Genomic DNA, 15616 nt, shown 5'->3' on the forward strand with positions numbered 1-15616 from the left:
TTTATTTTTTATAATATATTACACTTGATCTTTCTTGAATAAGTTTCTCAATTTCTTTTTATTTTTCCTCTAATTTATTCTGAGCCTCTATGTTACAGTTTTTATTGCCATCTATCTGTTCTGTTAGACTTTCTATTTCCTTTGTTAGTATAATCTATTTTGACCTAAATTGCTTTTGTTTTCGAGATGAGTACTGAATTGCATGGCCTCTAAAGGCACATTTAAAGGTGTCCCATACAATAAGGGGATTTGCTGTTCCTATGTTATGTCGGAAAAAGTCAGTTATAAATTCCTTTGTCCTAGTTAAAAATTAATTATCATCCAATAGGCTTTGATTAAATTTCCAATATCCTCGCCCACATGGAAATTCAGTAAGAGTAATGTATATGCCAATTATTTTACATTTTTACATTTTAGTCATTTAGCAGACGCTCTTATCCAGAGCGACTTACAGTTAGTGAGTGCATACATTTTTATTTTTATACTGGAATCGAACCCACAACCCTGGCGTTGCAAATGCCATGCTCTACCAACTGAGCTACATCCCTGCCGGCCATTCCCTCCCCTACCCTGGACGACGCTGGGCCAATTGTGCGCCGCCCCATGGGTCTCCCGGTCGCGGCCGGCTACGACAGAGCCTGGATTCGAACCAGGATCGCTAGTGGCACAGCTAGCACTGCGATGCAGTGCCTTAAAACACTGCGCCACTCGGGAGAACAATGGTGGTATGATGGTATGATGGTCCGACCGCATTCTGTCCCCTATCAACACTTTTTAAACTTTTGGTGCCAACGAGAATGAGATAAGAAAGAAGTCAAGACGACTAGTTTGATTGAGTCTCCGCCATGTATATCTCACTAGATCAGGATATTTAAGCCTCCATATATCTACTGGTTCTAATGTATCCATGACATTCACGATTTCCTTAAGGGCATGTGGGTGATTGTTTGTGGTGTGATTTCCTTTACGGACCATTGAGCTATTTAAAACAGTATTATAATCCCCCACCATAATAATATTGTCTTGAATTGCTTGCAGGGTTGATAATTTATTATATATATTATAGAAATATATAACATAGAATGTCAACATTCACACCCTGACCAAACTAACTAGAGAATAACAGGGTTCTCAAGGTCAGGGCGTGACAGAAACTGATATTTCCTAGGTTGTTGATACAGTAAACGATAATAGATAATTTGATATGGGATCAAAAGGAGCAGATTTAGGGGTTGAATAATCATTGTGAGAATTACAGAGGATGAAGTCTGAAGGGTAATCAATTTAAAAGAATCATTGTAAACTCCAGTCCGGAGCCAGAGCAGTCCGGCTCCACCGGTGCCTTGTCCGGGTCCGGTCGTCTACTCTTCCTCCATGCCGGAGCCATCTGCTCCACCGGGGTCCGAGCCGGAACCAGACGTCAATCCCTCTCCAGGATCGGGGCCTCCCACACCAGGGTCCAGACAGGACTTGGTGCATCGCGGGAGGACTGCCGAGCCGGAACCAGACGTCAACGCCTCTCCAGGGTCGAGGGCTTCCACACCAGGGTCCAGACAGGGCTTGGTGCATCGTGGGAGGACTGAGAGGGGAAGCATCACGCCGGGGTCCAGACCGGACCAGGTGTGCAAAGGAGCAGCCACCGAGGCAGGATGCCCACCCGGACCCTCCCCTATTGAGTCAGGTTTTTGCGGCCGGAGTCCGCGCATTTGGGGGGTTACTGTCACGCCCTGACCTTGAGAACCCTGTTATTCTCTAGTTAGTTTGGTCAGGGTGTGAATGTTGACATTCTATGTTATATATTTCTATGTTGGCCGGGTGTGGTTCCTAATCAGAGGCAGCTGTCGATCGTTGTCTCTGATTGGGGATCATACCTAGGTAGCCATTTTGCCTACCTATGTTGTGGGATCTTGTTTCTGATTCTGTTTCTGTTTTGTTTGGCTTGTTTTATGTTTAGCCTCTTGAACTTTACGTTCTGTTGGATTTTGTTATTTTGTCGGTGTTTATTAGAATAAACGACTATGTACGCATACCACGCTGCACCTTGGTCCAATCCTTTATACAACAGACGTGACAGTTTCCCCTTTTATTGTTCCTAACTTCCCTCTACATGTAAAATGTCATACATTATCCAATACAATCACGTACTCCTCTGACCCAGCATCGATTTAAAAATTGTTTGATACGTTATCTCCTACTTTACCCCTAACATAATACTATAGGAGACTTCCATCAATCCTGGAAAAAAAACTCCCACTTAGAAGACACTAGATAATAACACATTTCCTGAAGTACACCACACCTTCTAATATAAACCTATAACCCCTTTCTATTAATTTAATCCTTGCAACCTGTTGTATTGATGTCATAAAATATACACCTATTGTTTAATAACTTCATAACTCACAAAAAATGTTTATTTAATCCATCATCCTAATATTAAAAACGATATCCCATTGTTCAACGTACCATAAACAGATTATCTTTTTTTGTTGTTGAATGAACTGTCTGCATAAGTCAATGTTGTTTAAACAAACTATATAATGTAATAATAATAATTACCAATAATCCAATAACTTTCCATATTCAACTATCTAGACATGTTCTTCATATCATCCCAATAAACCTACTTAACCTTCTTCAAACAATTCAATTCAACATTAATTCAACATGTCTCATCACCCAATGAACTTACTTACTTTGTAAACCCTCTACAATATATATTATTCTCTATCGCTAACTTTCCATATAACGTTACCTCAACAAATGACAAATTATTGTAAAGTTATAGTTATAGCTGAACGCTCAACTTTAATTACTATGTTATACTATTCGCTATGTGCTGGTAAGACAATTCCTTTCACGTAATCTTATCAATTCATCTAGTAATCTAGGTCCATAGCATCAATGTAAAAGATTTGCTTTCTGTCCCTTCCTGAGCTCGAACCAGGGACCCTCTACACATATCGACAACATTTACCATCGAAACACCATTACCAGTCACTCCACAAAATCTGCGATTCTTGCAAAGCAACCACTTCCAATTCATAGAGCAAGTGACGTCATCAAATGAAAACCACACTAGCTCTCACCGCTAACTAGCTAGCCATTTCACATCGATAACATTCAATCCCCTATGACTTCCTTCTCCACAGCAACCACAGATCCCTGTACTCCTAATTTAACCCATAATGTCCCTTACAGCTTTCTCACGTTTCAGCGAGCCCCAATGATTAATACCCGCAGACAAAAACATTGAAATTCTAAAAATGTTTACTAGCAGACCAAATAACACATTTTCAAACAGCGTTCTGCATTTACCTCTATCATAGGGTTTAAAAACTAACGTAACAACATTAAACATCCTAAATTGCCGTAGTAACGTCATGTTTGGTTCAGTTTATCTATTACGATATAAGACATTCACTTCTCCATGCGTTGTAAACTATATCCTATTTCCCCTGCAATCAACTAAGATTATAGCCACAGCTCATCTTAAAACAACACTCCTCCATTATCAGAATATAGCAGATGTAGGTAACTATCCTTTCTACGTAGGCTACAAGTAAGACCAAACCAAATACGTTGTAGTATCTATTCAAGCAACACATACAATCATAAGAATTACACTCATAAATACAGATTTTAGTCAGTAACATGCAACCGATGCCTTTTGAAAAGACAATAAGTCCCCCAAATAGCCCAACTACAATGGTTTGTAGTCTTAACCTCTGGTACATAATAACGGCACAATTACAAGGAAATAGCCTTAAAAAAGATATTTCAAGTGTTTCTTTGCAAAGATCTCACACGTGCTCAAAATGAATAAATTAGCAGTCAACGAGTCAAATCCACATTCATTGATTTGGAAATAGATCTGGCGATTTTAATAAAACAGATTATGTTTCCCTTGTGACATAATGAAATTCCTTTATTACATCATATTCGCTCCATAATGAGTTTTATTTTGATGGAAACCCTAAATTGGCTTTGTACAATATTATACATTACGTCTACAACCACATTACTTATGGTCCGATTATTCATTAAACCTTATCACATGATCCAACAACGGTACAAACTTAGAACCCATATTAATTACTTTCCCACCCATTACATACGTCTACGTTTGGGTGAGCAAGTTTAATACAGACATGGCACTAATAATGATTTTGTCATTACCATTTCCAAATCGTCACAACTCCTTATAGAACGTTAGAAAGTTCTATATACTCACATCAAATAATCACTTCGTAGTGTTTATAACCATTCTTAATCGACACAAATCTCTTCAAACATTTCCCCAACGGAACCAAAAAATAGACTGTAATTTCCGGGACACTGCCCTGCCTGTACAGAAAATATATCCTAAATTGCTCTCTAAAATAACATCAATCTCCATACCACTCCTTGATTATTCTATGAATTAATTAAGTTATGTATCGTAACTTCTTATCCAAACTTATATCAAATTATTATACCAATTTTTTTTAACTTATTTTGCCCCTTCTGATTCAAATTACCTTCTGCTCTTTGTTCATAATATAGCCCATTTTGTCCCATTCAATTACTTAACTTTACTTTACTTTTACAAAATACTTATTCTAACTGCGGATTTGCCTCTAATAATTTCATCACTTCCTGTCTCTCTCTTCAAGTTAAATGAAGCTCTGCTTTACTTTTAATGGTGACTGTTTTTCCAGATATCGCTCTACTAAGCTGGTCATTAATCACTATTAGTTCATGCATTTATTAGTAACACTTTACATTAAATCCCCATGCTGTATTAAAATGTAGTTCCTATTTTGTCGTTTTGGTGCTATGATTCAATATGTTACATGTCATTGGCTCCATCTCCTGGTCGTTTTGAGTATTACAAGCTTCATTTTATGACGATTTATTACGTCAAAGGTCCATAACCTAAAAACCTTTATAATGTACCGTACATTAGGGGTGCCTTCCGCCCACTCTCTTTATGATGTCTCTAACATCAAGGGTTTACCTGAGCCCATTCATTTTATAATGTACTGTTTTACATTAATGGAATCATCCACTCTCTTTATAATATAATCTTTTAATATCATATTACAGGTGCTCTGCACCTAATCTCTCTTCATAATGAATCATCATTAAAGGTGCCCTGCGCCTTATCTCTCACTATTCTGTTGCATTTACTCCTTACTTCGACCACACCCTAATTTGAATCATAGCACCATGTAATAGTCAAATTATATATTCCTCCTTACATCCCACTAAATAACTCAATACCACTCATCGTCCCCCTTTAAAAATATTGAATTTTAAAGGTCCATTACAGCTAAGCCTTACCACAGATAAACAGAATTTGACATAATAAAAAAAATGAAAGTCTGCTTACCTGTTAGTCTGGCTGTGAACTGCATCCTGTTCGTGAAGACGCCAATCTGTTATGATGAGTTTCTGGAGTATCAAGTGATTACGAATGTAAGGATGTACTTAGACACTTTTGATGAGGAGTTCATGTAAATGTTTTATTAATCGGTACCGGGTTAGAGACAACAATGGACAGAGATTTGCCGTTTGCTGTTTCCAACTATCGAACAAAGATTCACTCTCCATTATATACCCTTGGTTCTCCTTCCTTTCACATACATCTGGAAACCATTATGGCACTCCCTTTCTCTGTTATTATTACCCTTTGCCGCAGGTCATTATATCCTGTCCATCAATCATACTACCCTAAACATCACTAATCTACTTTGACATAAGGAATGTAGACTTCATGGCCCCAAACCAATTATCTCGTAACTCTACCTCTGTCCTCACAATACTATGACATGACACCATTACAGCATAAAAAACATCATATCACGTGGTTCTTTTTATGTGGAAAAGTCCTCAATGAAACTGACATTAGGCTAAATGTGGAGAATGATACATTTGCCTCTGTTGGCCATCAAGTAGCTTTTAATGTATACTGAACAAAAATATGAACGCAACATGCAACAATTTCAAAGATTTTACTGAGTTACAGTTCATATAAGGAAATCAGTCAATTTAAATAAATGTAGTAGGCCCTAATCTATGGATTTCACATGACTGGGCAGGGGTGCAGCCATGAGTGGGCCTTAGAGGGCATAGGCCCACCCACTGGGGAGCCAGGCCCAGCCAATCCGAATGATTAGCTGTGCTTTCCTGCAGTCAGAATGCCAATTGCACACTCCCTCATAACTTGAGACACACCTACCCAGAGAATTGTCGTGTGACAAAACTGCACATTTTAAAGTGTCCTTTTATTTTCCACAGCACAAAGTGCATCTGTGTAATGATCATTCTGTTTAATCAGCTTCTTGATATGCCACACCTGTCAGGTGGATGGATTATCTTGGCAAAGGAGAAATGCTCACTAACAGGGATGTAAACAGATTTGTACACAAAATTTGAGGGAAATAAGACAGAGGAGCCTCTTAAAGAAGAAGTTACAGGTCTGTGAGAGCCAGAAATCTTGCTTGTTTGTAGGTGACCAAATACTTATTTTCCACCATAATTTGCAAATAAATTCATTAAAAATCCTACAATGTGATTTTCTGGATTTTTTTTTCTCATTTTGTCTGTCATAGTTGACGTGTACCTATGATGAAAATTACAGGCCTCTCTCATCTTTTTAAGTGGGAGAACTTGCACAATTGGTGGCTGACTAAATACTTTTTTTCCCCACTGTATATGCCATTGTAGGCTACCACTTGATACAATAAATATTTTGAAATGACGATATCACTGGAGTCATTGCAAATCAATTTGTTCCACTTGTGTAGCCTACCTGGAGCTGGCAAACCAATTTAATAAATAGCCTATAACTTCAGTTTATTGTTGTTGTAGCCCTGTGTGATTATGCAATTATTAATGGACATGTTTAGTTAATTAAATTGGAAATGATCAAAGCTCTATCGTAATTGCCGATCAGTTGTTAGAACGCATTAGATTGACAGTAACAGTAGTCAGATTAGGCTACAGTTAAAACAAATTCTAAAAAATAAACACTGGCTGTTGTAGACAAGCATGTTCAGTTCATATACATATTATTCATATTTAATTCAATGATTGAAATCATGACCCCATCCTATTCCAGCAGGCTAATGGGAAACACAAGCACTTCTTACCTCGAAATCGCCTCGCTATTCATGTTGAATAAATTAGTCTGTTAATTTGATCTAAGCAAGATGCTAAATCGTTCAGTTTACACTTGCCTACATTTTGTCTAGGCTACTGTAGACTGTCTGAAATTAGATGTAGGCCTATCGGGGATATTGGCTACCTGCCTTTATTGAAGCAAACCATGGCAAAATTGAATTACAATCATAAACCCAGATTTTAGTCTGTAGCCTATGCCTATTGAAATGACAAGTCAATCTCGCAAATGGGCCATTTATAACGATTTGTAGTTCTGGCACATAATAACAGGACAATTGCCTAACATTCGTTGTTTTATGTTCGTCCAAGTGTTTCTTGCTCAGAGATTTCGAGATCCTCTATCCAACTTTCATCACTCAAACTCTCCTGTCGGATTTATCCATAGTTATGCACATGAGCAAAGGCAATTTATTTACAATTATAAATTACAATTATAAAAATTAAGCCCTGAATGCTGATTGGCTGAAAGCCGTGGTATATCAGATCATATACCACGGGTATGACAAAACATTACTTTTTACTGTTACGTTGGTAACCAGTTTATAATAGCAATAAGGCACCCCTGGGATTTGTGGTATAAGGCCAATATACCACGGCTAATGGCTGTATCCAGGCACTTCGCGTTGCGTCATGCTTAAGAACAGCCCTTAGCCGTGCATTCTGAGAGTATTCAGACCCCTTGACTTTTTCCACATTTTGTTACGTTACAGCCTTATACCAAAATTGATTAAATAGTTTTTCCCCTCATCAATCTACACACAATACCCCATAATGACAAAGCAAAAACAGGTTTTTAGAAATTTTAGCAAATGTATTAATAATACAAAAATGAAATATTACGTTTACATAAGTATTCAGACCCTGTACTCAGTACTTTGTTGAAGCACCTTTGGCAGCGATTACAGCCTCAAGTCTTCTTGGGTATGACGCTACAAGCTTGGCACACCTGTATTTGGGGAGTTTCTCCCATTCTTCTCTACAGATCCTCTCAAGCTCTGTCAGGTTGGATGGGGAGCGTCGCTGCACAGCTATTTTCAGGTCTCTCAAGAGATGTTCGATCGGGTTCAAGTCCGGACTCTGGCTGGGCCACTCAAGGCCATTCAGAGACTTGTCCTGAAGCCACTCCTGCGTTGTCTTGTCTGTGTGCTTAGGGTCGTTGTCCTGTTGGAAGGTGAACCTTCGCCCCAGTCTGAGGTCCTGAGTGCTGGAGCAGGTTTTCATCAAGGATCTCTCTGTACTTTGCTCCATTCATCTTTCCCTCGATTCTGACTAGTCTCTCAGTCCCTGCCGCTGAAAAACATCCCCACAGCATGATGCTGCCACCACCATGTTTCACCATAGGGATGGTGCCAAATGTCCTCCAGACGTGACGCTTGGCATTCAGGCCAAAGAGTTCAATCTTAGTTTCATCAGACCAGAGAATCTTGTTTCTCATGGTCTGAGAGTCCTTTAGGTGCCTTTTGGCAAACTCCAAGCGGGCTGTCATGTGCCTTTTACTGAGGAGTGGCTTCCGTCTGGCCACTCTACCATAAAGGCCTGATTGGTGGAGTGCTGCAGAGATGGTTGTTGTTCTGGAAGGTTGTCCTATCTCCAAAGATGGAGCTCTGTCAGTTGTGACCATTGGGTTCTCGGTCACATCCCTGACCAAGACCCTTCTCCCCCGATTGCTCAGTTTGGCCGGGCGGCCAGCTCTAGGAAGAGTCTTGGTGGTTCCTGTCATGCCTACTCCAGCTCCCTCCCTCCGGCGCTCGATGTAGCCGGTCTACTAAGCACCGGCCCTGGCAACTATGATTATGCACACCTGCTCCCCATCATTACGCAAACCTGGTCATCATTTTCTCCGTCATTACTCCCCCTTTATTTAGCCATCAGTAGACATCAGTCATTAGGTATCATTGTTTTCTCTCACGTTCTGTACGCTTCTCATGTTTGTTCATCTGTATCGTTCCATTATTAAACTCATCTTCTGCACCTGTTTCCTGACTCCCAGCATATACGCTACAGAATACTACCTCAGATGATAACACAATTTTCCAGACAGTCAAGGAACAGGGTCATCTACTCCACCAACACCATGACTAGCTGGCGCAACTGGGTATGGCCATGGAGGAGGTCCTCTGCGTTCTCCACTGCCTTGACACCACCAGCGAGGCTCTCCATACCCGTAACTGAGGGCCTCCTACCACAGGTTGTCCCACAGCCTACCCAGCTGTCCGCCCAGGTCAGCGATGCCCGACTGTCCCTTCCGGAGAAGTATGACGGTACTCCCATCGAAATGCCGTGGCTTCCTACTCCAGTGCTCCCTCTATTTCACCTATCAGACAGGAGCCCCCACCACCGAGAGGTCCAAGGTTGCCACGGTCATTTCCCTGCTGACCGGGCGAGCGTTGGAGTGGGCTACAGCCGTCTGGGAGGGAAGAGTGGAGGAGCTGGGTACCTATGAGAGGTTCATGGCTTTGTTCAGGGCGGTCTTCAACCGTGCAGAGAGGGAGGTGAGTGACTTTTCCAACTCCAGCAGGGTGCCCAGACCGCTGCAGAGTACGCCCTCACCTTTTGGACTGTGGCAGTCTCCAGTGGATGGAATGAGCCGGCGCTCCACACTCTATTCTGGAGAGGACTGCGAGAAGAGGTCCAGACGGTGTTGGTGTGTCGGGATGACAACCTATCCTTGGACGCGATGGCCATTCATCTGGATAACCTCCTTCGGGAGCGCCGGTGCCCACCTCGCCACTCGCCTCCCTCCTTTGGCTGTCCTGAGGCAGAGCCTGAACCCGTACAGGTAGAGGCCACACACCTCTCCACGGCAGAGCGGCGTCGCCGGAGACAGCTGGTGCTCTGTCCCTATTGTGGCCAGGAGGTGCTCCAGCTTCAGCCTTGTCCGGTGCATCCTAACCAGGGGTCCACTAGAGCAGAGGGGCAGCCCCGTGATAGGCATAAGTATTCCCCAGGTAGGCGTGAGTATTCTATTATCATTGTTTTCCGCCAAACCCTTTCTGGTTCCCATTTCACTGGCTGGCTGTCCCTCAGGTGTTGTCTCTACAGCTGTGGTAGACTCTGGTGCCGCAGGGAATTTCCAGCAAGGAAACTACTTCCCCTTCCCGTGCCTCAGCGGCCTTGGTCACATCTGTCCATATAATCTGTAACTGATCCCCCCCCTTTCTGATGGTTTTACCACTATTATGGTTGTTGTTGACAGATTCTCTAAATCCTGCCGTTTTATCCCTCTCTCTGGTCTACCTAGCGCTCTCCAGGTCACTGAGGCACTATTCCAGCAGGTCTTCCGCCATCATTTCCGACCATGGTCCCCAATTCACGTCGCAGGTCTGGAAAGCCTTTATGGAGAAGCTGGAGGCCACGGTCAGCCTCACATCTGGGTACCGGCCTCAGTCTAACGGGCAGGTGGAGAGGACCAACCAGGAGCAGGGGAGGTTCCTAAGGAGTCACTGCCAGGACAGGCAGGGGAAGTGGACTCCAAGCCAGACCGAGGCCCCTGCAGTGGACGAGTGGTTCCCGCGTGCAGAGGAGGTGTGGAACGCCGCCCACGTGAGGCTCCAGCGCTCCGTCCGCCATCAGAAGGATCAGGTGGACCGCCACCGCATTGAGGCTCCCGTGTTCCATCCTGGCGATCGCGTCTGACTCTCCACCAGGAATCTTCCGCTCCGACTGCCCTGCCGGAAGCTGAGCCCCCGGTTTGTGGGGCCCTTCAAGGTCCTCCGGAGGGTCAATGATGTAACCTAACATCTAAAACTCCCCACCAACTACCGGATCTGACCCTCCTTTTCCCTCCTCAGGCTGGTAGCATATGAATAAAATAAACCTTAACCCTTTGATCTAACTCCTAAACTTAACCGTAACCTTAACCTTAACCCTAACTCCTAGCCTAGCTAACGTTAGCCAGCTAGCTAACGTTAGCCACCTAGCCTCCTAGCTAGAATTCGTAACATATCATACGTTTTACAAAATTTACATTTTGCAAATTTGTAACATATAGTACAAATTGTAATTCGTAACATGCACTATAAATTCTTGCACGTTGCGTTTATATTTTTGTTCAGTATAGCTAGCTAGTTGATGTTGTTCTAGCTACACTATATATACAAAAGTATGTGGACACCCTTCAAATTAGTGGATTCGGCTATTTCAGCCACACCCGTTGCTGACAGGTGTATAAAATCGAGCACACAGCCATGCAATCTCCATAGACAAATATTTGCAGTAGAATGGCTTTACTGAAGAGAGCTCAGTGAATTTAAAACGTGGCACCAACAAGTCAGTTCGTCAAATTTCTGTCCTAATAGAGCTTCCCCGGTCAACTGTAAGTACTGTTATTGTGAAGTGGAAACGTCTAGGAGCAACAACGGCTCAGGCGCAAAGTGGTAGGCCACACAAGCTCACAGAACAGGACCGCCGAGTACTGAAGCGCGTTGCACGTAAAAATTGTCTGTCCTCGGTTGCAACACTCACTACCGAGTTCCAAACTGCCTCTGGACGCAACGTCAGCACAATAACTGTTAGTCCAGCGCTTCCTGAAATGGGTTTCCATGGCCGAGCAGCCGCACACAAGCCTAAGATCACCATGCGCAATGCCAAGCGTCGGCTGGAGTGGTGTAAAGCTTGCCGCTATTGGACTCTGGAGCAGTGGAAACGCGTTCTCTGGAGTGATGAATCACGCTTCACCATCTGGCAATCCGACGGACGAATCTGGGCTTGGCGGACGCCAGGAGAACGCTACCTGCCCCAATGCATTGTGCCAACTGTAAAGTTTGGTGGAGGTAGAATAATGGTCGGGGGCTGTTTTTCATGGTTCGGGCTAGGCCCCTTAGTTCCAGTGAAAGGAAATCTTAACGCTACAGCATACAATTACATTCTAGACGATTCTCTGCTTCCAACTTTGTGGCAACAGTTTGGGGGAGGCCCTTTCCTGTTTCAGCATGACAATGCCCCCGTGCACAAAGTGAGGTTCATACAGAAACTGTTTGTCGAGATCGGTGTGGAAGAACTTGACTGGCCTGTACAGAGCCCTGACCTCAACCCCATCGAACAACTTTTATTTTTTATTTTTTTATTTCTTTTAGGGGGTAGATCAGCTTAATATTGCAGATAGATTGTAACTTCCATCAATGTAATTGTCTGCATCACTTCCAATCCCCCATGTTTAAACAGTGAGGGAAAAAAGTATTTGATCCCCTGCTGATTTTGTACGTTTGCCCACTGACAAAGACATGATCAGTCTATAATTTTAATGGTAGGTTTATTTGAACAGTGAAAGACAGAATAACAACAACAAAATCCAGAAAACCGCATGTAAAAAAAATTATAAATTGATTTGCATTTTAATGAGGGAAATAAGTATTTGACCCCTCTGCAAAACATGACTTAGTACTTGGTGGCAAAACCCTTGTTGGCAATCACAGAGGTCAGACGTTTCTTGTAGTTGGATTGGGATTTTGTCCCACTCCTCTTTGCAGATCTTCTCCAAGTCATTAAGGTTTTGAGGCTGACGTTTGGCAACTCGAACCTTCAGCTCCCTCCACAGATTTTCTATGGGATTAAGGTCTGGAGACTGGCTAGGCCTCTCCAGGACCTTAATGTGCTTCTTCTTGAGCCACTCCTTTGTTGCCTTGGCCGTGTGTTTTTTTAATTTTTTTATTCTGTCGCTCACTGTTCAAAGAAACCTACCATTAAAATTATAGACTGATAATTTCTTTGTCAGTGGGCAAACGTACAAAATCAGCAGGGGATCAAATACTTTTTTCCCCTCACTGTATATATATATATATATATACATACACATATACAGTGGGGGAAAAAAGTATTTAGTCAGCCACCAATTGTGTAAGTTCTCCCACTTAAAAAGATGAGAGAGGCCTGTAATTTTCATCATAGGTACACATCAACTATGACAGACAAAATGAGGAAAAAAAATCCAGAAAATCACATTTTAGGATTTTTAATGAATTTATTTGCAAATGATGGTGGAAAAAAAGTATTTGGTCACCTACAAACAAGCAAGATTTCTGGCTCTCACAGACCTGTAACTTCTTCTTTAAGAGGCTCCTCTGTCCTCCACTCGTTACCTGTATTAATGGCACCTGTTTGAACTTGTTATCAGTATAAAAGACACCTGTCCACAACCTCAAACAGTCACACTCTAAACTCCACTATGGCCAAGACCAAAGAGCTGTCAAAGGACACCAGAAACAAAATTGTAGACCTGCACCAGGCTGGGAAGACTGAATCTGCAATAGGTAAGCAGCTTGGTTTGAAGAAATCAACTGTGGGAGCAATTATTAGGAAATGGAAGACATACAAGACCACTGATAATCTCCCTCGATCTGGGGCTCCACGCAAGATCTCACCCCGTGGGGTCAAAATGATCACAAGAACGGTGAGCAAAAATCCCAGAACCACACGGGGGACCTAGTGAATGACCTGCAGAGAGCTGGGACCAAAGTAACAAAGCCTACCATCAGTAACACACTACGCCGCCAGGGACTCAAATCCTGCAGTGCCAGACGTGTCCCCCTGCTTAAGCCAGTACATGTCCAGGCCCGTCTGAAGTTTGCTAGAGTGCATTTGGATGATCCAGAAGAGGATTGGGAGAATGCCATATGGTCAGATGAAACCAAAATATAACTTTTTGGTAAAAACTCAACTCGTCGTGTTTGGAGGACAAAGAATGCTGAGTTGCATCCAAAGAACACCATACCTACTGTGAAGCATGGGGGTGGAAACATCATGCTTTGGGGCTGTTTTTCTGCAAAGGGACCAGGACGACTGATCCGTGTAAAGGAAAGAATGAATGGGGCCATGTATCGTGAGATTTTGAGTGAAAACCTCCTTCCATAAGCAAGGGCATTGAAGATGAAACGTGGCTGGGTTTTTCAGCATGACAATGATCTCAAACACACCGCCCGGGCAACGAAGGAGTGGCTTCGTAAGAAGCATTTCAAGGTCCTGGAGTGGCCTAGCCAGTCTCCAGATCTCAACCCCATAGAACATCTTTGGAGGGAGTTGAAAGTCTGTGTTGCCCAGCGACAGCCCCAAAACATCACTGCTCTAGAGGAGATCTGCATGGAGGAATGGGCCAAAATACCAGCAACAGTGTGTGAAAACTTACAGAAAATGTTTGACCTGTGTCATTGCCAACAAAGGGTATATAACAAAGTATTGAGAAACTTCTGTTATTGACCAAATACTTTTTTTCCACAATCATTTGCAAATAAATTCATTAAAAATCCTACAATGTGATTTTCTGGAATTTTTTTTCTCATTTTGTCTGTCATAGTTGACATGTACCTATGATGAAAATTACAGGCCTCTCTCATCTTTTTAAGTGGGAGAACTTGCACAATTGGTGGCTGACTAAATACTTTTTTTCCCCACTGTATACACACATACATACATACACACATACACACACATACACATATACATTCATACATATACATACATACACTTACATACATACATACACATACATATCCTTTAAAAAAAATATATTCCCCTTTATTACTTTCCAACCCCACCACCCTTTCCCTAATTGGAGTAAACTAGTGAACAACAATGCTTAGGCCTCTACTTCCAGATTATACTTACTATATACATTTTATGGACACAGTCAATTTTACAATAATTATATTTTGTTTGTTTTTTCTCCTGAACTTCTTCTCTCAACCTCTCCGATCATTTTCATGATGTCCATCCGGTTTGCTTCTATATGCCATATCTTTCTATCTGTGCTCTTTCACAAAAGCTCCCAACCTACAACCTATATACTTATTATGGACACAGTATGCTTACTTTATTAGTTATCTTGTTATTAGTTGTTGTTAGTTGTTATTAGTCCCATCCTTCAACTCCATTCAACACCACCCATCTATCTCTGAACACCATCCATATAGGATTTCTATTTGCCATATATTTTTCAACTGTACTGTGATGTTTTACAAAAATTCTGAACCTTTCTATTCTCATTGTTTCTACAGATTGTAAATTGAAAATAAACATTTTTGCTAAAAGTATTATTATATTATTGATCGATTGACTATGACTTTTCAAATCACCCAGTAATGCTATCTGCAAGGTTAGCTCCAGGTAAATATTGCAATCCTTTATCCATTCCTGGACCTGTGTCCAAAAACAAGCTACAAATGGACAGTACCAAAACAAATGATCTAATGATTCTATCTCTTCGCAGCAAAATCTGCAGAGCTGGGAAGATTGTATCCCCCATGTAAATAACATTCTATTGGCAGCAAGAATTTTATATAATAATTTAAATTGAAAGATTGTAATTTTTGAATCCGGTGTCGTTTTGCGTATCAGTTCATAAACACTATGCCATGGGATCGGTACGTCAAAAATCTCTTCCCAACTATTTTGCAATCTATATGGGACGGCTGTCAATCCTTTGGTCCTTAAATGAAACTGATATACTTTTTTATTT

The sequence above is a fragment of the Coregonus clupeaformis genome, chromosome 6, assembly GCF_020615455.1.
Source record: "Coregonus clupeaformis isolate EN_2021a chromosome 6, ASM2061545v1, whole genome shotgun sequence".
In the NCBI taxonomy this organism is placed as follows: Eukaryota; Metazoa; Chordata; class Actinopteri; order Salmoniformes; family Salmonidae; genus Coregonus; species Coregonus clupeaformis.